The sequence below is a fragment of the Balaenoptera physalus genome, assembly GCF_965194825.1.
Source record: "Balaenoptera physalus genome assembly, chromosome: 1".
Classification (NCBI taxonomy): Eukaryota; Metazoa; Chordata; class Mammalia; order Artiodactyla; family Balaenopteridae; genus Balaenoptera; species Balaenoptera physalus.
In genome coordinates this window covers 148,743,876-148,764,449 of record NC_138882.1, presented here as the reverse complement: position 1 = coordinate 148,764,449, position 20,574 = coordinate 148,743,876, and the positions used below count along the sequence as shown (strand labels likewise).

At 45.2% G+C, this 20,574-nt stretch overlaps 1 long non-coding RNA gene across 12 annotated transcripts in view; it reads right to left on the bottom strand.

Moving 5' to 3' along the window:
• The window catches only part of LOC309638782, a 390,227-nt gene that overhangs the window by 307,512 nt on the left and 62,141 nt on the right, over window positions 1-20,574 (bottom strand). The gene's annotated exons all lie outside the window — the stretch shown is intronic.

The window sequence follows — 20,574 nt, the reverse complement described above, 5'->3', positions numbered from 1 at the left end:
TAAATCATCCTGCATATTGTCTGTAGGTGACCCTTCTCCCAGTGGAGCTTCCAACATGACTGCAGGTCATGGTAAGTGACGGAGCAAAATCACCATTCCAGGGCTTCCCTGGTGGTGCAGTGGTTGAGAGTCTGCCTGCCAATGCAGGGGACACGGGTTCGAGCCCTGGTCTGGGAAGATCCCACATGCCGTGGAGCAACTAGGCCCGTGAGCCACAATTACTGAGCCTGCGCGTCTGGAGCCTGTGCTCCGCAACAAGAGAGGCTGCAATAGTGAGAGGCCCGCACACCACGATGAAGAGTGGCCCCCGCTTGCCACAACTAGAGAAAGCCCTCGCACAGAAACGAAGACCCAACACAGCCATAAATAAATAAAAATAAATAAATTAAAAAAAAAAAAAAAAACACACACCATTCCAGCCCCTTTATACAATAAGGGCGACCTTTCACTTCTTCCCGTTTGTGTACTAAGCTTTTACCTTTTTTATATCATTTAAGCAAACCTACAAAGTAGATATTTTTATTATTTCTAGTTTCACAGCTGCAGTAGCTGAGGTCTGGAGAGGTTAGAAAATTTAGATTACCGGTGTATAAAAGAGCTTGTCATATATTAGGTATGTAACACAAGTGTGATGACTCCTCCATCCAAAGTTCTGCCTTTGACTGGGAATTTAGAACCTGCTGGCCTCTGAGCCTCCTTAGAACCCAGCTATCCCTATAGACCAGATTTCAAAAGGCTAAGAAGACAAGAAAGAACTGTAAGCACAGAGTGGTGTCCTCTTCCATAAACTAGGCCTATGAAGAAGTCCACCCTTAAAACTTTAATTCTTTCATCATAGAGGTAAATTAGGTTAGCCAGACATGAACCTTTTCAACACTTCTTTGGAGAAAATCTACCAGAGCTGCACCAAAGTGATTATGTACGTGAGCACACACATAAGATTTATCCCATGTTTCTACTTCCAAATCTTGTCCTCTGTCAGTTGAAGGAACATGGCAACAAATTGAATCAGGTCACACATGCACACAAAAAAGACAGAAATAACCACAGCCAACTGTGTCATTAGGTTCAGACTCACAGATACGAGGTTCCCCAAGGACCTTGAAGATGTGACCCCAGGTCTCAGGCCTCTTAAGCAATTCTGAACCAGGAAGAACAAACAACTGTAAAATCAAAGGCATTGAAATGATGAGAGCAAAAGAAGAAGAGATGGTAGGAAGAGCTAGAAGTACATTGTTGGGAGGAAAAAAGCTCAAGATAGATACTATTATACAGAGATGGGAGAGTGTGTGTAGTATACACATCATATAATGTTTTGTATATAAAAAGGGGGAGATTCTGTAAGCATATATAATAAAACGTCAAAGGACTTATCTCTGAGGAGTGGGAATATATGTGTGATTTTTATCTCTTTTGTCCTTTATTTTTTTCTGCAATGGACAGATTCCACTTGGGTAATAAGAGGGAAAAAGAAGATATTAGCCAGAAGATAGACAGCAAGCCTCACCTCTTCCCAGACAGCACGGACCCCGGTTCCAAGCAGTCCACCAGTGAGTCCGGCCTCTCCTGTGTTGGCGGAGGTCAGGACATGGACTTTCTCCCAGCTTACTAGGCTCAAAAGCTCCTGGGTCCTCAACTTTACCCTCTTCCTCACCCTAGTGTATGCTTCACTCATTCTAACACACAAGTTTTTGCTTTGAAAAATTGGCCTTCACAAAAATAATAATAATTAAAGAGAAACTGCAAATATCAGTCCCATGGGAGAGGATATGGTCAACCCAAATACTAGGTAAAGAGATGCAAATTAAAATTAAAGTGATTAACCATATTTCTCCTAATAACTTTACCAGTAATAATAATAATGCCAATGCTGGCAAGGGTGCTGTGAAATTGATAGCCTCCTACATTGTTGAGGACGTTGTGAATATGTTCAACCCTGTGAGAAAAGCAAATTGGCAACATGAAGCAAGAGCCACGAAATTGGTTGCTCCATTTCATCCAGTAATTCAACATCAGGAAATGTATCTTTAAAACATAATAAGAGCTACTGTCAAAGATTTATGTCCCAAAATGCTCATATTAGCAGAAAAAAAAAAATAGCTCTGGTATATCCACTCAATAAAATATGAAACCGCCACTAAAGATGACCATCATGAAGACAGGGGCAATATGCTCGTGATATCTATAAAGGCACACCACTATTACAGTTTCAAGTAAGTCGTGGAGAAAATAGGCTAAAACATTCTCAAAGGAAACATACCAACATACATTGGATGCAAAAGAGGGGTAGAAAATGAAAATCTTTTGAATTTTCTAGAATGTGGGCATGCTTCTTTAAGAATTTTTTTTTTAACCCATTCTAAATGAATTGGGGTGGAAGTGCCTTCTTTGCACATTAACTTCTCAGTTTCCTTACCACTAAATAGTGTTAAGAAGAGTTTCATCTCAAGTATATTGTGACTATTGGACAAGTGAATACATTTGACACATTAAATAAGCTAAGTCTTTAACGTGCTTAGAACAATACCTGGTACACAGCAAGTACTCAATGCATGCTATTTTTGTTGTTGTTCTTTGATAATTTGTCCCTACCTTGACTCTCCATTCGTCTCTTACCACATTATTCTAGGGAATTTCTCTTCTCACATAGATCCTTTAAACAACTCCCTACTCGATCTGCCTCCAGACTCCTCTGTTCCTATCCTGAGCACAATTTTTTAAAAACAAACAAACAGACAAAAGCAAACAAAAAGATGATTTGTCTACATCATTTCTCACAAAACTCCAACGTCTCCCGGCTCAAGGACACTATTCAGACTCTTCAGTCTGTTATTCTATGCTTCATGATCAGCCCTAAGCTTCCTTCTAGACCTTGCACCACCAACCAGAAAACAGCCCTTTCCTCTGTTGAAAGACAGTACTAATTGATCCTGCACACCTAAAACAAACTGGCCCTGGGCCACGTGCTGTTGACATGCCTGATTACACTTAATACTTAGAATCACCTTGCTGTAGTCAGTGTTACGATCATTTCACAGAAGAGGAAACCAGCTGAGATAAGGGACTTGCCCAAACTCACAGAGCTAGTAAGTTATAGAATGGAGATCTGAACTCCATCCCCACACACACACACACACACACCAACCCCAGGGCCTGTCTCCTTCTGCTTTCCTCCCCACGTGCCTGCCTCATGAATACACCATCCAGGGCAGGCCTTCAAAATTACCATTCTGCAAACATACCATGTTTCATACAGGACCCACTTAGGTTATTGGGTCCAGAATGGCCTATACAACCACACGCACCCATTCCCCACACACGTGAGCACGTGCACACACACACACACATACACACACATATGCCCCATCTAATGCTTCACCTCTCTCCTGAATACTATTCCTTCTTCTAAGACAATTTAAATACTTCCTCTCACAATAAAGAAATGCCTTCTTCATTGACTTCCATCTACAGTGTATTTTAATAGATGGTTTACCTGCAGTCAACTGAGTACTGAGATACAGGCTATAGGGCAGCCAAGAGGCAGTCGGGGTAGGTCCACCTACAGGGTGCTTACCATCTAGCAGCTGAATCTCTGAGGTGCCAACTACAAAGAGGGTCAAAGTCCTAGCAGAGATCAAGGAGGGTCAAAGGAGGAGAGAGGGGTCAGAGCTGCTTGGCATAAGAAAGTATTTTATGTCAGTGAGAGTGGGACCAGGTCCTGACTGAATCTGTTATCCTAGATAAGTTACTTCTTTCTGGGCCTCAATTTCTTTCTATATAAAATGGTATTAATGAGTTGAATGTCCTCTAAGTACCCGCATTCTTACCCCAAACTCAGCATAGTGTCTGGCACATAGTAGGTATTCAATAAATATTTGTCGAATGAATAAACTCTGCTACTCTAAGAGGCACTTTAAGATAAAGTCCAGATATGTGGAAGGGAGAAGAAGAGGATTCTCACCAGCTTTAGGGTCTCAAGAAATGATTCCTGAAAGGGGTGAAGGATCCCCCTTTTCTGACAAGATCCAGGCCAGGTTTTCTCTGAGACTCTGACCCATCTTAGGCAGGGAGGGTTTAATTATTTCTGAGTCTGTACCCCAGCTGGATAGAGTTAATAAACCAGCCAGGTCTTTATCTTAACAAGGAGTCTTAGGATCAAATTCTCCCCTCATTAAAGGCCCAGAAATCTCCCTGACAGCAGTGGGAGTTCTGCAGTCAGCCTGAACGTGGAATTTAGTTTCTTAGTGAATTCCTCCATGGGCAGGAGCCTTTAGAGGTGGGACAATCTGGAAGAGAAGGAGACTTGGAGGAGAAAAGGAAAGGAGGGAGGGAGGAAGGAAGGAGGGAGAGAATGAGGAAGGGAGGGAGGGAGGGAGGGAGGAGAAGGGGAAAAACAAGCCTCTGTTAGAACTCAGGGCACAGAGACAGGCAGGAAGGAGCTTCCCTAGATGGGTGTGCTGTGGAGGCGGGAATGGTGTAGAGCCAGAGCTGGACCCTCACACACACCACCTCTCTGGACCCTCTGGACCATCCTGGGGAGTAGGTATTCTCATCTGAAAGCGGACTGACCAACCTGAGCTCCCCAGCTGGTAAATGTTGAAGCCCATTCTCCTTACTCCCCAGCCTGAGCTCTTTCCATTAACTACACAGGTTTCCCCAAATAAATTTCAGAACGTGGCAGTCTCCAAGGACAATGTTATATTCCTATTTCTAAGTCTCACAACAACCATGTAAGACAGATGAGGAGCCAAACAGTTCTTTCCTCTTTAAGATAATGCCAGGGCTTCCCTGGTGGCGCAGTGGTTGAGAATCTGCCTGCCAATGCAGGGGACACGGGTTCGAGCCCTGGTCTGGGAAGATCCCACATGCCGCGGAGCAGCTGGGCCCGTGAGCCACAATTACTGAGCCTGCACGTCTGGAGCCTGTGCTCTGCAACAAGAGAGTCTGCGATAGTGAGAGGCCCGCGCACCGCGATGAAGAGTGGCCCCCCGCTTGCCACAACTGGAGAAAGCCCTCGCACAGAAACGAAGACCCAACACAGCCATAAATAAATAAATAAATATTTAAAAAAAAAAGATAATGCCACATATAGTTATATATTTATAAATACATGAATATATATAGGGAGACATTGAAATGTGTACATAAAAGCATACTTATCGATTCCTCTGCACTATTTTCCAGTACATTCTTATGTATATGTGCCATATGTGACCACGGAGACCTGAGTTTGAATCCTGCCTGGATTACATGCTATCTGGACATTGAACAAATTTCTTAATGTCCTGGAGACTTTACTTCCTCATCCATCTAGTAGAAATAATAATAAAGCATTTCCCACAGGCTGGTTTTAAGAGTTAAATAAGAGAATACATAAGTTGGTCAAAAATACAAATACTGTATGATTCCACTTATGTGAGGTACCCAGAGTAGTCAAACTCATGGAGACAGAAAGTAGAAAGGTGGTTTCCAGAAGTTGGAAGGAGGGGAAAACGGGGAGATGTTTAATGGGTTATCGAGTTTCAGTTTTGCAAGGTGAGAAAGTTCTGGAGATGGGTTACACCACAAGGTGAATATATTTAACACAACTGAACTGTGCACTTAGAAATGGTTAAGATGGTAAACTTTATGTTTTCTATTGGGTTGGCCAAAAAGTGCATTCGGGTTTTTCCATAAACCCAAAAGAACTTTTTGGCCAACCAAATATTTTTACCACAATTTAAAAAATAAGTGCAAATAGGAGAGTACACATGAAAGGCCCTGCATAGCATCACACACAGACCGCACTTATTTTTGTCACACACACACACACACACACACACAAGCACACACACACACGGATGCACTCAGTGCTCTTTTGTAGTGGCACTTACAAGGCAGCACACTGGATCCCTATTTTAGGAAGCTTGTTTACAAATAAATTAACGATACCGTCATTAATTAGCCTCATTTGAGAAGCACAACTGGTCATGTGCTAGCAGGTAAGGAGAAGGGAGAAGATGGAACAGGGAAAAAGAAGTGGGAGAAACATTAGGTAATTTCTCAAGACTTGAGGCTAATGCTTTACTTTTTTTCTTTTCAAAATATGCCATTGTGTCTGTGGGCATGCCTGCACTCGTACATAGCTGCCATTCATTCAGCAGCTCCTGAAGTCTGTTTCTTCTCTGTTATAACAAACCCCCCTCCTTTCCTTATAATGCTAACCCAACACAGTCCTGGATACCCTATAAGTGCTAGAAAGTAAGTGTGGCTATTGGGTGAATACATTCCCTTGGAGCTAGAAGAAGATACTATACCCTGGAGCATGAATGGAATGGGTCATGGGGCAGACCAGGCAGCCTTTGGGTAATTCCGTATGTTATTTCTAGCTTGTGGCGTCCCCAGGGGCCCCGGGGGACTGCCCACTGGAGGAGAATACCAAGGTTTTTGGGTTCCCAGGCACAAATCAACCCCTAGGGGATTAGAATTCAGAGTTGAGAGGGAGCCCCAATGGTGGTGGAATAAATAAAGCTGATTATCAGGGTCAAACAGCAAGGCGAGCCCAGTAATTAAAGCAGAAGCAATGGACTTGAAAGCATCATGGACCAAATGTAGTATGAAAAAGAGCACAGAACGGGCCCTAACACCACGTCTCAGAAGCTTTCCACAAGGAGGAAGCAAACAGTGAGTTTCCCCTTCAAGCAGCACCTGGGACATGACTGGACTTAGTGACACTGCAGGGGAAACAGCATGTTTCTGAAACGTGCCTTTAATTATTGAGTGTGCCACGTGCACTAGCCTATGAACCAAAGCTCAAAGATAACTGCCTGACTCCACTGGTACTTTTCATCTGAGACAGTTCAGTCCATAGTTGGCCTTACAAGGGAAATAAGGTTTAGGTCCTCCCCTCTACCTTCCCTGGAACCTATTGTCAGAAAAAGAGCGCTGTGGGTTTTTGAAACATTGAACAGAGCCAAGTGAGCTTCACATTGGCCAGAGGACACGCTGTGTCACACAATGCTGAAAGAATGACGGCGAGCCATCTGAAGACAGTAGGGAGAGGAGGGCACTCGGAAAAGGGTCTTGGGTCTCGGGTTGGCTGCTCTCAGCCCCTTCCTCTGACTCTTTGAATTTTAAGATAATAGTGCTGGAGATGGCAGGGAATTCCCGTCTGTGCTCATCACTCAAACACCGCAGACTAATTATAAGATGGCCACAAGAAGGGCGCTCCTGCCAAACCAGAAGCTTCTGGTCTTGTTATTTGCTCTCTTGCCTATCGGGTGACAGGAAAATACTGCAACCCACAGCTGTCTTGTATTTGGGTATCACACTAGTCCTTGGAGAAATAAGATCAAGAGAGTATGACGTAAACTTGGAATAGTGTGTCTCAGTTTGCAAAGTTCTTTCGCCTGACTAGTATCTTAGTGGGAGAGAGGTTACTGCACTTAGCACATGAGAACATTGAAGCCTTACAACATTGGCCTCTCCTGCCTCTTTGGATACTCTCCATGCCTCACGAGGTAGGTGCGTGCTTGGTTCCAGCTACACTAACCTTCTTTCTGTTCCTTGAACTCTCCAAAATCACTCCCACCTCAAGGCCCTGGCACCTCCTGGACACCCACTCTCCCCTCCTTCTGGAATGTGCTTCCCCATCGATTTACATGCCAGCTCCTTCTCCTCACTCAGGTCTCAGCTCAAATGCCACCTTCTCCAAGAGCCCTGCCTGTTCACCCTCAATCAAGTAGCCCCACTTCCCTGAGACAAGAGCGCCAGAATCAAAGCTAGATCATCCTTCTTCTGAGGGGCAGTGAGGAAACTACTTTTCAGTCCTTTGTGGTCAAAATACGAGTGAATTTCCCAGTCACTTGTCACAAATCTGGAAACCACTCATCTCTGATGACCATTAACATGGGGTATTACTTTGATGGGTAAAAGTGAATCCTGCTTCTGAACGGAACAGCGGCAGGAGCTAAGTTTTCTGGATGTTCCTACCCAACAGCGAAGGTCACTAATACAGAGGTGTCCAGGCTGGGAGAAGCTAGTGGGGGAAGCTTGTGAGAAATTTTCTGGCTAATCCTCACTAGAACTCTTTGTCTAAAGCCAAGAACTTGGTAATGGTTTGGTGGGAGGTCTTTTAGGCTGTTCCCTGAAGAACATGTTATCAATATTCTAATGGTGGTGGTGGTGCTGCTGGTGACCCAGAATTCCCTCCCACACACCCAGCCCGGGCGAGTATTTCTCCCACCTACCTGCCCTCAGTCACAAGACATCCATGCTCCCTGGTGAAATCCCCCCACCTGCCCGCCGCCCCCCGCAACCTCGGGGTCTTCTGTGTCCTGCCTTTTACACGTGTGCAAGAGAGGCAGGGCTCCTCACATCCCTGGAAAGAGCTAATAGCTGAGAAGCATAAACACTGGCCTGAGACTCAGAAGACATGGGTTTGGATTCTAAATCCACCCCTTCCCAGCTGAGTGAATCTAGGGAAACCGCGTGATCCCTCTGAGCTTCTGTTTCCTCACCTGTCAAACAGAGACTTGATAAGCCAGACAGAGAAAGACAAATATGTGGTATCACTTATATATGGAATCTTAAAAAATGATACAAATGAACTTCTTTACAAAACAGATATAGACTCACAGATGTAGAAAACAAACTATGTGGTTACCAAAGGGGGATTAACATATACACATTACTATATATAAAATAGATAAACAACAAGGTTCTACTGCATAGCACAGGGAACTATACTCAGTATCTTATAATAACCTACAATGGAAAAGAATCTGAAAATGAATAGATATAGCTATATCTATAACTGAAATACTTTGCTGGACACCTGAAATTAACACAACATTGTAGATCAATTATACTTCAATTAAAAATGTTTATAAATAAATAAATAAAACAGAGACTTGAATCTAACCTTAATCTACAATCCTGGATTGCTACAAGAACACTAAATAAATATGAGACTCAACAAACAATTTGGTTTAATAAAAAAGAGAGAGGACCAAGAGGTCCTGGACCAAAGAGATGCTGAAGTTACACAGAGAAATTGTTTCTTTCCTCTAACTGTTCCCGGCGAGGCAGTAGCTGTGTACTGTAATCAGCAGCAGTAGTTTTACAAAGACTCCCACTAGGATACCTGTATGCAAGAAACCTCCTTGAGGATTTGAGAATGATTTGATTCACATACGTTTGGGTTACAAACAAATATTCAGGAGCCTACTTATTCCAGATGCATAGAGAGAGAATGCCTTTATTATTATAAGTTTATTCTTTACTTGTCCTCTGATGTGACAGATGACCTTCTGCCTCTCTCCACGTCCTCCCCCCAAAACCTCCTAGGAGCTCTATGTAGAGTCATGACCCTTCGACCAGTAAGTATCATTTATTTACTTTCAGCAAGGTGCTGGGCATAGTATTAGCAGTTCTCACCCATTTTTCCTTATTTTTTTTTTTAAGACATACGTACATATATTTATTTCTATATCTTTCTATATGTGTGTATATTAAAAACCATGAACTCACATTCTGACATCTGTAATTCTAATCCTACACCATGGGGTCTTACATTTTTTAATCTGTCACTTCTTTCAATATTTGTGTACAGTTCCTGTTCTTTTTTTTTTTTTTAAACATCTTTATTGAAGTATAATTGCTTCACAATGGTGTGTTAGTTTCTGCTTTATAACAAAGTGAATCAGCTACACATATACACACATTACCATATCTCCTCCCTCCTGCATCTCCCTCCCTCCCACCCTCCCCATCCCACCCCCCCAGGCGGTCACAAAGCACTGAGCTGATCTCCCTGTGCTATGCGGCTGCTTCCCACTAGCTATCTATTTTACATTTGGTAGTGTATATATGTCCATGACACTCTCTCACCCTGTCACATCTCACCCCTCCCCCTCCCCATATCCTCAAGTCCATTCTTTAGTAGGTCTGTGTCTTTATTCCCATCTTGCCACTAGGTTCTTCATGACCTTTTTTTTTTTTTTTCCTTAGATTCCATATATATGTGTTAGCATACTGTATTTGTTTTTCTCTTTCTGACTTACTTCACTCTGTATGACAGACTCTAACTCCATCCACCTCATTACACATTTTTCCTTATTCTTGCAACAATCCTAGGTGATGACTGCTATGCTTATCCCCATCTCACACACAAGGACGCCGATGATCAAAGAGGTTAAGTGACTTGCCCAGGGTCCCACGGTGCTGAAGTGACAGAGTAGGCTATTTGGGCTCCTAAGGCCTCACTCTACCCACTGCAAGGGAGAGACAGCAGCACTTCCTACCTGGCCGCTGTCCTCTGCTCGTTCTACCATAGAAGTGGCCGTGCAGGGTGACCCACCCCTCCCTGCCTGCCCCCAGCTCCTCCATGTCAGCGGTTCCAGGCCCAAACAGCCCTCCCTGCAGCCTCCACACGGCCAGCTCTGACTTCCCAAGTCAGCCACCCAGGGGAAGTCCACTCGTGGCAGACAGCAGGACTTTCCACTCCACAGAGGACCTCAGCCTTGCCAAGTTCTCCAGCAGCCAGGCTCTGGGACGTGGGCCTCATGTGTTCCCATTGCATAAGTGTTATTCCAGCCAGTTTCCAGAATTGGAAATATGGCAGACCATTCACCTGGTGGGGAGCTCTTGCCCGGGAGGGGACGCTTGTTTGGTTAGCTGTGTCTTCATGGCCTTTTCCAGGAGAGCAGCTTGTGAAAAGGGTTGTCTAGCAAGGTCCATTTCTTAAGTCAAAGTGGCTTTATTTTCCCTATTCTTCAGTCCCGCAACACGTTTCCAACCAGTGATCTCTCAAACCCACCTCAGCAGCCTCTGCCCTGGGTCAGGCCCCTCATCTCCAGGTACAATCGCTCCATGGCCTCTTTGGGTGTCTTCCAGGCCTCCTGCCTCCAGCCTGGCCCAGCTCTAGGCCAGCCTCCACATGATAGCCTGGAGCATCTTTCCAAATGCCAGTGTCACTGAATTAGACCCTTGCATAAAATCCTTCAATGGCTCTCCAGCATCTAAAAAATATATACTTCTCTACCGTTCAAATTGTAGAATATACAATACGATAAGAATATATTATTATAATAATTTGAAAGAAAATATTTTAAGATATGCTTCCCTCCCTAGACTGCAAGTTTCTTGAAGTAGGAAGAATGTCTTTTTTGTCTCTGTCTCCCCAGGACACAGTTCAGCGCCCTATCCACCGTAGGTAAGAAGTCAAGACATGTTTATTGAAGTTCAGTGGTACTCATCAGAGCTTGAGAAGAGTAATGGGATACCCAGTGTAATTAGACTGGGGTGATAAAATTCCAGCCAAAACAATTTAGCCAGTATGCACAGCATTATCTAAGATAAAATTACAATTTCCATTATAATTTTTGATACCAAAAATGGTTCTTAGACCCTCTTTATCAATGCGTATTAGATTCGAACTCCTGATTGGGATCCATTTGTCCAAATCTGTGTACTGATGAAGATGGTGCTCTTCAAGATGGGCCTTGATTTTGATGAGCTCTCAGGACAGAACCAGGGAAGTGAGGAGAAATTAACAGGAAGACAATTTCAGCCCCATGCTCTCTCCTCCTCTCTATTTGGAACTCCAGTGATAGCCTTTCCTACAGCTTGTGTCTCAGGGGTCAAATCTGTGTTCTGTCATGTACCAGCCCTGTGACATGTAGCAAACCACTTCACTTCTGGAGACTGCATATTTGCATCTGTTCATGGATTATTTGTGAAAAATAAATAAAATCATCTATACATATATATATTTGTATATTGGCTGATGAATTTGAGGAACACAGAAAACCACTGAAATTATTAACGTTACTTATCCACAAAGCTCTCTCTCCTGCAAGATTAGGCACTTGAATTGGAGGGGTTGTGTCTCACTCCTCCTGCCTTCCTTCAAGTTCCTAGGAGATGCTCTTGAATTGATTGGATGTTCAGCCGATGATTTGGGGGCAGGAATTGACGTAAGGCCTGGATGTGTCAGCCCCACGGGCCTCTAGTAAGAACAAGGCCAAGGTTACAGGCACAGCGTGAGCCCCTGACTCAGGTTGGAGAACAGGCACTGCCAGGGAAGGTGGAAGATGGTTCAGTCTTCCAAGAGGCCTTCGACGGAAATGTTTTATTCACATCCTGACTGAATTTGCCCAAGTTTTGAATTTATCCTGCAGTTCCACAGGCTCTGAAACCTGGTTTTGTGGGCCCCCAAGAGCCGATTCTTCTCTCCTGCACACCAAGAGCTAGTCTCCTGGAAGCCAGGTTGCTCACGTGTTACTGTAGAGAGAGAACAAGGAGGTACCATCTCATGGAAGTGGAATCCACACCTCAGCACAACCAGTGCCTTCTCTCCCCGTGGGCCATGCTGCTTGGGATGTCACGTCATACTCCGCAGGTTGCTGGATGGGCTGGGTATCAGCATAAGAGAAACTAGATGAATAAACTACCCAGTAGCACCCGATTAAGATAGCCTCATGTGATTCCTAGCGCACAGCCTAGACAGAGTGCCAAAACTTCCCTTTGTGACTCTGCTTTCCTTCCTTCTTCAGATATATTTGAGAGCTGTGGTCTGATTAAGATCAGCTGACTCTCACAGCCCTGGAAGCCATCCTGTCTCCTCTCTAATCCTCTGTGCCTCTCTTAAGCTTTAACTCTCAGAGGATAATCTTGTTTCTATATTTCTAAGTTCTCCCAGGAAGTTCATTATAATCCTGTGTGCTGGCAACAATGGTTTTCCTTGAGAACAGCCTGGTAGAGTGGAAGGAGCATCAGATCTACAGTCAAGAAAGTGGGATTAAGAAAAAGCTCAGACACTTGGATGAAATAAACCCTACCTCCTCATCTGTTACGTGGAAATGAAATGCTAATAACTCTTCCTCTAGGGTAGTGACAAGGGTCAAGTGAAGTCAAGGATGCTATCAACCCCATGCGACTTGCTAGTCATTATTTCTGTTTTTTTCTATAAAGTCTGGGAATAAGAAAGATACAATTTGACTCTCATTTGGCCAGTTTGTAACCAACACAAATAGAAAGACCATTTGTCAAATATGATGCGGGATTTAACACTGAGACACTGAGTAGCCGTCTTCTCTCCCAGACCATTCACATCTCTTCTGCATCTGAAATACTGGTCCCAGACAGCCCTAAAGGATAAATCTGAGGAAGCATCCAATTGGATTTATTTCCTGGAGAGCTGTCTGGGGAGAGGTTGGAAGTTTTTGCCCCATCTTGCATATAGCTGGAAGTTCCAGTGCTATGAAAGCCAAGAATTGGGTGGAGAGCCATCCAGAAAATAGCCAGACGTTCTGGATACCAGAAGGAGTTCACTTAGGGTTAGATTGATTCAGCTGTCAAGTAGTAGCAGACATTAGGATTCTTTTTTAATGAGAGCTCACCAGCCCACCCCTTGTAGAGTATGAACACAGTATGAACAGCATTTGGCAGATGCATCCACCTACTGTAGGCTCATCCATCCGGGATCAGTTCAAATGTGACCCAAGGAACTGGGAGGTTCTTGCAAAACATCTGTTCTGTTAATTACAGAACAGTGCGCTATTGAAACCAAAGCAGATTCTGACTCCCAGCTTTTTCATTTTAACCGTCATTGACCTTCATGCCTCAATACTTCCTAATACCCATCTTTTGCTTCAGCATGATATAGCTCTTGACTGTAATCCCCTTGGGCCATGACTGTTTCCCACCTCCATGTCCATCTTTGCTCCTACTGTTATCTGTCAACAATCGGCAGGGGAGGGAGGGGACACAAGGACCTTATCTAAAAATCCCAAGCATCTAGCATGGTATCTAGAAGTAGCTCATTGAGCGCTAGGTGGATGAATGAATGAATGAATGAGTCAGTGAATGAATAAGTAAATTAATAAATTAATAAACAGAAGCCTGGGGCTTCCCTGGTGGCACAGTGGTTGAGAGTCTGCCTGCCAGTGCAGGGGACAGGGTTCGAGCCCTGGTCTGGGAGGATCCCACATGCCGCGGAGCAACTGGGCCCGTGAGCCACAATTACTGAGCCTGCGCGTCTGGAGCCTGTGCTCCGCAACGGGAGAGGCCGCGATAGTGAGAGGCCCGCGCACTGCGATGAAGAGTGGCCCCCACTTGCCGCAACTGGAGAGAGCCCTCGCACAGAAACGAAGACCCAACACAGCCATAAATACATAAATAAATAAATAAAATATTTTAAAAAATAAATAAATAAAAAAAATAAACAGAAGCTTGTGTTTTCCTTCCACAAATATAAACTAGTTGATTTCCTTGTTTTATTCTAGGATGGCCCAGACTGCATGATTTTCATAACACAGCAGAGAAACAGGTCAATTAAACCAGGGGAATCAATATGAGTTTCAGGTTTATTGGGTTTAATTCCCAACTGCCCAGCGATAGCCTAGGAGAACCTGGACCCAGTGCTAAGATCTGGGTGCGCAGGTGGGGTGTGACCTCTGAACGGCAACCTGTTGGTTAAGGCGATGGGTTGTTTTTTAAAAGCTCACATTGTGTCTCCACAGTGAATGACCTGAGTCACTGCTACTTCTCTTCTTATGTCAGAACAAAGTCCACAGAGACAAGAACTGATGGTTTTCAAGTGCTCAGAGGTGTGTGTTTTTCTTTCAGTTGCTGTATGATGTAAACATCATTATCCTCCATTTTACCACTGAGAAAGCTACGTCTCCAAGAGGTGAGTTGACCTGCCCAGAATCACATCACTAGTTCATGGATCTAGGGTTCAAATCCAGGCCAGTCTAAATCTAAAAGTCCATGCTTTTCCCACCCATTACTACAGATGACTAAGTCAGTGGTTCTCAAACTTGAGAGTGGCTGGAGGCATTGTTAAAACCTAGGTTGCTGGGCTTCACCTCCAGATTTCAGTCAGAATGGGATGGGGCCTGAGAATCTGTATTTCTAACAAGTCTCCCAGTGAAGATACTGATGCTGGTCCGGGGATTACACTTTGAGAAACATTTGGCTGGAGTATCAGAAAGGACTCTTAATTGTAGTTAGTAGAAACCAACTGGAGGTAATCTGAGCCAGAAAGGAGCATTTCATCGCACAGGTATAGGGACATGTCCTTTCATCCGAGAGAAGGAACATAACTGGGTCTCAAATAGGTCTAGAACCAGAGACAGGCCTCTATCTCCAGCTTTCACCTTGGCTTCTCTTCGAAATTGGCTTTATCCTTCTCCTATTTACACTAGCATCTGAATCTGCCCTCCTGTCCAGCGATAGACCACAAGGCTAGCAGCATCTTCCAAGGTTATGCCATGAAGAGCCAGCAGCCCCAAGAAAGACTGACTCTCTCACTGTGCCAGACCTAAATTCCAAAGACTTGTTGGAGTGGGATACACATTCCTGGTCTAGTCATCTGTGACCAGGACAATGATGTGGAGGGCATTGTACAAAGTGGCTACCAGGGCCCCATCACGGCAACCATGTCCTGTAGATTGACAGTACATGGTTACAGTGAGAAGGGTAGTTTGCACAGAAAGGAACTGGGCAGTAAATAACCACTATGTCTGGGGTGCAAGAAATGTGCATGCATCTCTTACCTTACAGGTAGGTAAGAAGTGAGAAAGCCATATTAAGCCAGCATAGTGACCAGAATGCGAACTATGGTTGGAGAAACTTTCGAAACATGTTGTTGGTGGCCTTCAAAAATAATATTTTCCCCTTGAGCTAGAGGAGACACAGTAAACAGTAAGCCCATCTGGTTTGCAAATTCTCTTAAACAAGTCTACATAGACAATTCCTAGGGCTAAATAGAGCCAGTTCTATTTTCCTAGAAGGAGAACAATGGAATGTGGAATTTCAGACCAGTGCAGCTGGCGAAACTGGGTCAGGGAAAAGGCACAGATTACATTCATTAATGTTTTGCAAACTCACCCCATCCCCACCCTGCTACACCTCTTGCCTATCTTCACCCTACAAGGGAAAAGCCTAAAATTGCTAAAGAAAGGTTGACACAGAATTTGAAGCAGATGGAGTCAGATGCTCAGCGAGGTCTTCCCGGCAGACACCGATAGGGGCCTGGCACCGTGGGTCCAAGAAAGAAGCATTTCCAGCAGGCTGTGTGCTGCTGGGCTAGGATCCCTGTCCTCGCAGGCCCTCTGAGTCCCAGGTTTGTTTGCTGGGGATTCCAGTGATGGGGATCTAAAGAGAGAAAGGTGCTTGTGAGAGGTACAGTGGAAAGAGCATTGGGTTTATGATCAAGCCTCAACGGATTCAACTCATGACACTAACAAACTGAGAGACGAACCCAAATCAGCCAGTGACACTCTCCGCCCTTCCTTCTCCTCATCTGATACTGGCGACCATAATCATCAGTGTCCTTCTGATTCTCTAGGTTGCTATAAATTACAAATGTGATTGGCTGAGATATCATACATTAGGTCAGGACCAGGCCACCGGTTACATGTATAGTGTTTTTATGTAAATTAGAAAAAGGCATCCCTTCTTCTATGTCAGAGCACGTGGCTTAGCAAGCTGAGCGTGGGCTGCATTTCTCCCCCTCAGCCAGGCATCCTTGCGCAGGGAACACCTTCACTACCTTCACGGTGGCCCTGGGTCACAATGAACCCTTTAAGAACAAGGTAAATCTGTGCCAAGTATAGAGGCCTCAGGGTGGTGTCAATCAGCCTTGGTGATAGCAAGAGGCAAGGAGGGTCACCCCAACTCTCATCCCCATCCAGGTTAAAACAGTTACCCAGAATGATCTCTTGCCGTCCAGAAACCCATGGAGGTAGGCAGAGGAGAGAGTCACGAATATGCTCATACTGACATACTTAACTGGAAACTTCTGCACCCTACAGAAAAACCACAGTTTTTAGAAGCTTCAAGCTGGCTGGCTTGAAGTTACATATTTTCACCAAATCCCCACCAGCTCTCCTTTCCTGTATTAGGCCTGTAGTTGCAGTTCCTTCCATGACTGTGTCTATATCATCTGAGCAGAGGTTTGGTGTTTAAAATTATGTAAGAGCCATGTATTCTCAGCTGCTAGAGCTCACTACCACAAGTGGGTGTAAACCCTGCTTGTGCCTTTTTTTCCTGCTTTTTTGCTAGACACCTATTTTTCTTTGATTACTTGTGCTGCTTTTGTCTTTGCCTAAAACACTATTAGACTTAGATTCCTTTTCAAATTGCTATTTGGCTTCATCGGTCCGTTGAGTCGGAATCGTTAGTACCTAGAACCACCAAAAGGGGGCGCCCAGCACGCCCCCTTGTTCTTGGTGCCTTGAGTTCTTGGTGCCTTGAGACTATTTCTCCTCAGTTCTTCCTCCCACCTCACTGCGCCTTGCTCCTGATGGTGCTCTGACATTCCGACTTCATGGCCCATTTTTCATTTACATCTTCACCTTGCCTAGTGAACTTGACCCTCCCCACCAGCCCCCCCACCCCCAGCTACAGATATTGAGATCACCTCCCAGCTAACACCATTCTGGTTGTCTTCTCCCAGCCTGAACCATTTGGGGTTCTCTATGGGTTTGGCTGTGCCCTGAGGGCCTCACACAGGCATTGACCTCACCCCCTTGAGTTACAGGCAGGTGACGCCACCCAAACTCAGGAACAGGAGAAGAGTAAGGAGAGCTGAGGAGAAATCTCAGGGAAATGTGGAAGCAACAGCAAGGTGCCCCTCCTTCACGAGGGGAGAAACCTCCCCCACTCCCATCCCACTTGGGGAGAAAGCACTATGAACCTCTAAGGAATAGAATCTGAACCCCATACTAGCAGACTAACGGGGAGACCCCAGTGATGCCAAAAGGGAGTTTCAGGAGGTTCAAAAGAGCTGAAAATACATTTCATAAGATGTCCAGTGAAAAATCAATATGGGTTCTTGTTAAAGTCGATTGTCAGTTAAGGCTTCCGGGATTATGTTGCCTGTATCTGCATACTTTCTGAAGTTCCTGAACGTTTCTGAAATCTGGGGGTCTCCCTGTTTCCAGACTTGTGCCACTCGATTTCACCCTTGAAAGCAGCCAGAGACATTGCCACCTGCCTGCTGGGAACCCGTCAGCAGTTTCCTATCACCATCACTGAAGTACAGCGTGACCTGGGTCAGGACACACGGCCCTGCAGGACCAGGCCTGATTAGATATCTGTTTGCATCACAAGACTCTCTTGAGGCAGGGCCTATGTCTTCTTCGTTGCTGTATCCCCATCACCAAGAGTCACACCCGACACGTGGTAGCTTGTATCCACTTATTGATTGATTAATATCATGGACAAAGTGCTCCTAATTGGGATCTAATCCTGTTTATGTAACTTCTCATCTTTCTGTAAGGGGAAAAATTAAGTGACTTCACTGTGTTTTCAGGTGCAGAACCTCAGCGGCCCTGGACCTTGCCAAAGCATCCTGAGGGATTGTGCGGCTGGCCTCCCTCCACAGTCACTGTCTACAAGGCTGAGGTTCTTGAATACCAAGCCTGCCCTGGTTGGAGAAGTGAAAAACAGCTAATAGCCACTGGGAGCTTGCAGCCAAGGAGATGTTTTTCTAGTCTGAACCCACACACCCAGATAGCCCCGAGAGATCCCGAGGGCAGGTGAATGTCCACTTCCACAGGAACTTGAACCCCCATGGAGGCCACCCCAGCACCAAGCCCACCCTGTCTACTCCCCAAAGCCCAGCAGTCTGACGCCCACTTCCTCTTCCACGTTCCAAAACAATGAGGTCTCCTGGAGCCCAGTCTAGCTCTTATTCCCACTTGACTTCATTCCAGAATGCCTCATGGAAAAGTTATCTACTTTCAAGTTTTCTCCCCAGATGGGACCCTCTGCTGTCCAGCAAAGCCAGGATCCTTCTATGCACTCAGCAGGCTTCAAGTCAAGACTTCTCTCAATGGATCTCAGCAGTTTAAAGCACTGGTAGCACAGCTTCCCACCGTAGACCCTCCGTACATTTCCAAGGCTCAAAATAGCCCAGAAATGGAGGCATGAAGCAAAGGTCAGAACCACCCCCAAGGACAAGCAGGCACTTGTTTTGTCAACCCGATGACATTTCTGCTAACTTGGGACCCTTTGTAAAAGGAAACTTCTCTGGCAGGCAGCTGAAATGAGGGTGGTGGGGAGAGGCATGTGTACAATGGAAAGAGCAAGGACTATGAAACCAGAAGGACCAGGTTTAGGTCTTTGCAACTGGCTGTGAGATTTTTGACAAGTCGTTGAAATGTTCTGAGCCTCCTTTGCCAAGAGTCTATGAAATCAGGCAGATGTGAATCTGCCACATGTGTGGCAACTAGAGAACCAGAGAAGTGATGATTTTCTGAGTGCTGGGTTCTTCATCCATAAAAACCAGAGCAAAACTACTCCTCCTTGAATCTTCTCAGCAACCCCCTAAAGCTCAGAGAGGTTCAACAGCTTGCCAACGTCACACAGCTAATGTCCAGAGCACAGATGGAACCCAGTTTTGTCTAATTTGCAAATCACATCTCCCAAGTCTCATGCTTCCAAAGTAAAATAAGACACATATGTGGTCTTTGCTTTAAGCAAACTCAAGTCTTTGAGAGAAGTTATGTTGACATCTAAAAGAAGGTGTCTTCTACCCATAGATAGTCAATAGAGATTTCTTGGAGGAGGTGAGACACAGGGGCTTGGCTTTGAAAAATGGGTTTGATATTCCCCCTTTTTCCTTGACTACTAGAAAACCTGATCCAAGCGTGTGGCTCCCCTGTCACATATATAAAGGACTTGGCAACATCTGTGGAGTGTGCATTTACCTCACCTGCCCACAGCTTCTTCCTTCTTTTCGACCTGGATCTTTTCTTTGCTGCACCATTTGACTTGAAATGTTCTTTATCTTGGTATTTTGAGTGTATGTTTGTAAGTAAGCTGCCTTCATGTGTTCTATGGCAAGGTAGAGGATGAGTAAATGAATAATTCACAGCACGTGCCAGTTCCCTACCTCACCCCTATTTAAGTGCAGACAGGCCAAGTTTAGACACTGCTTGGCTAATGACTACTTTCAATCCTCATGTTTTGTGACGCCCCTGCATTTCAAGCCCTCTCATTCCTGCAGTGGACCAACTGTCCCCTCCCACTCTACCTATAGGTTCAGGAAGGTAGGTGAATTGGCTGCATTGAGGAAGCCTGATGTGGGCAGTCAGAGTTTGGGGGAACAAGCAGGCCAGCCTGCTGAGCCCACTGGGAGGGTGGCCCCAATTTCGGTGAAGGTGCTCCTGGCAGGTCACAGGTTAGTAGGTGCCCCATCTGTCCCTGGACCTGCCCTCTGCTGAGATTTCCTGCCCGGTCCTCAAGTTCCTCCAGTACTAGGCCTCTGCTCTTGTCAGACCACATCCTAGAGCCCAGAGTCCTGTGTCGACCCCAAGGCCTCCAGCTGGAGCAGGAGAGGAGCACAGAGTGGCCCCATCAGTGGGTGAGAACAGAGATATGCAAAGTCACCTGAAGGACCTGGAAGGGCTCCCAGGCAGGAGAGGCTGAAAAGCCCCATGACTTCCAAAGGAAGCTGAGTCACACTGCAGGAGAGCCAGCCAACCATATTAATTGAAAAAAAGAGAAGGTCACAAAGCCAAACCAAGGGTCCCTGCCTATGGAGAAGACTGAGCCAAACCACTTGTAGTCTTCACAGAC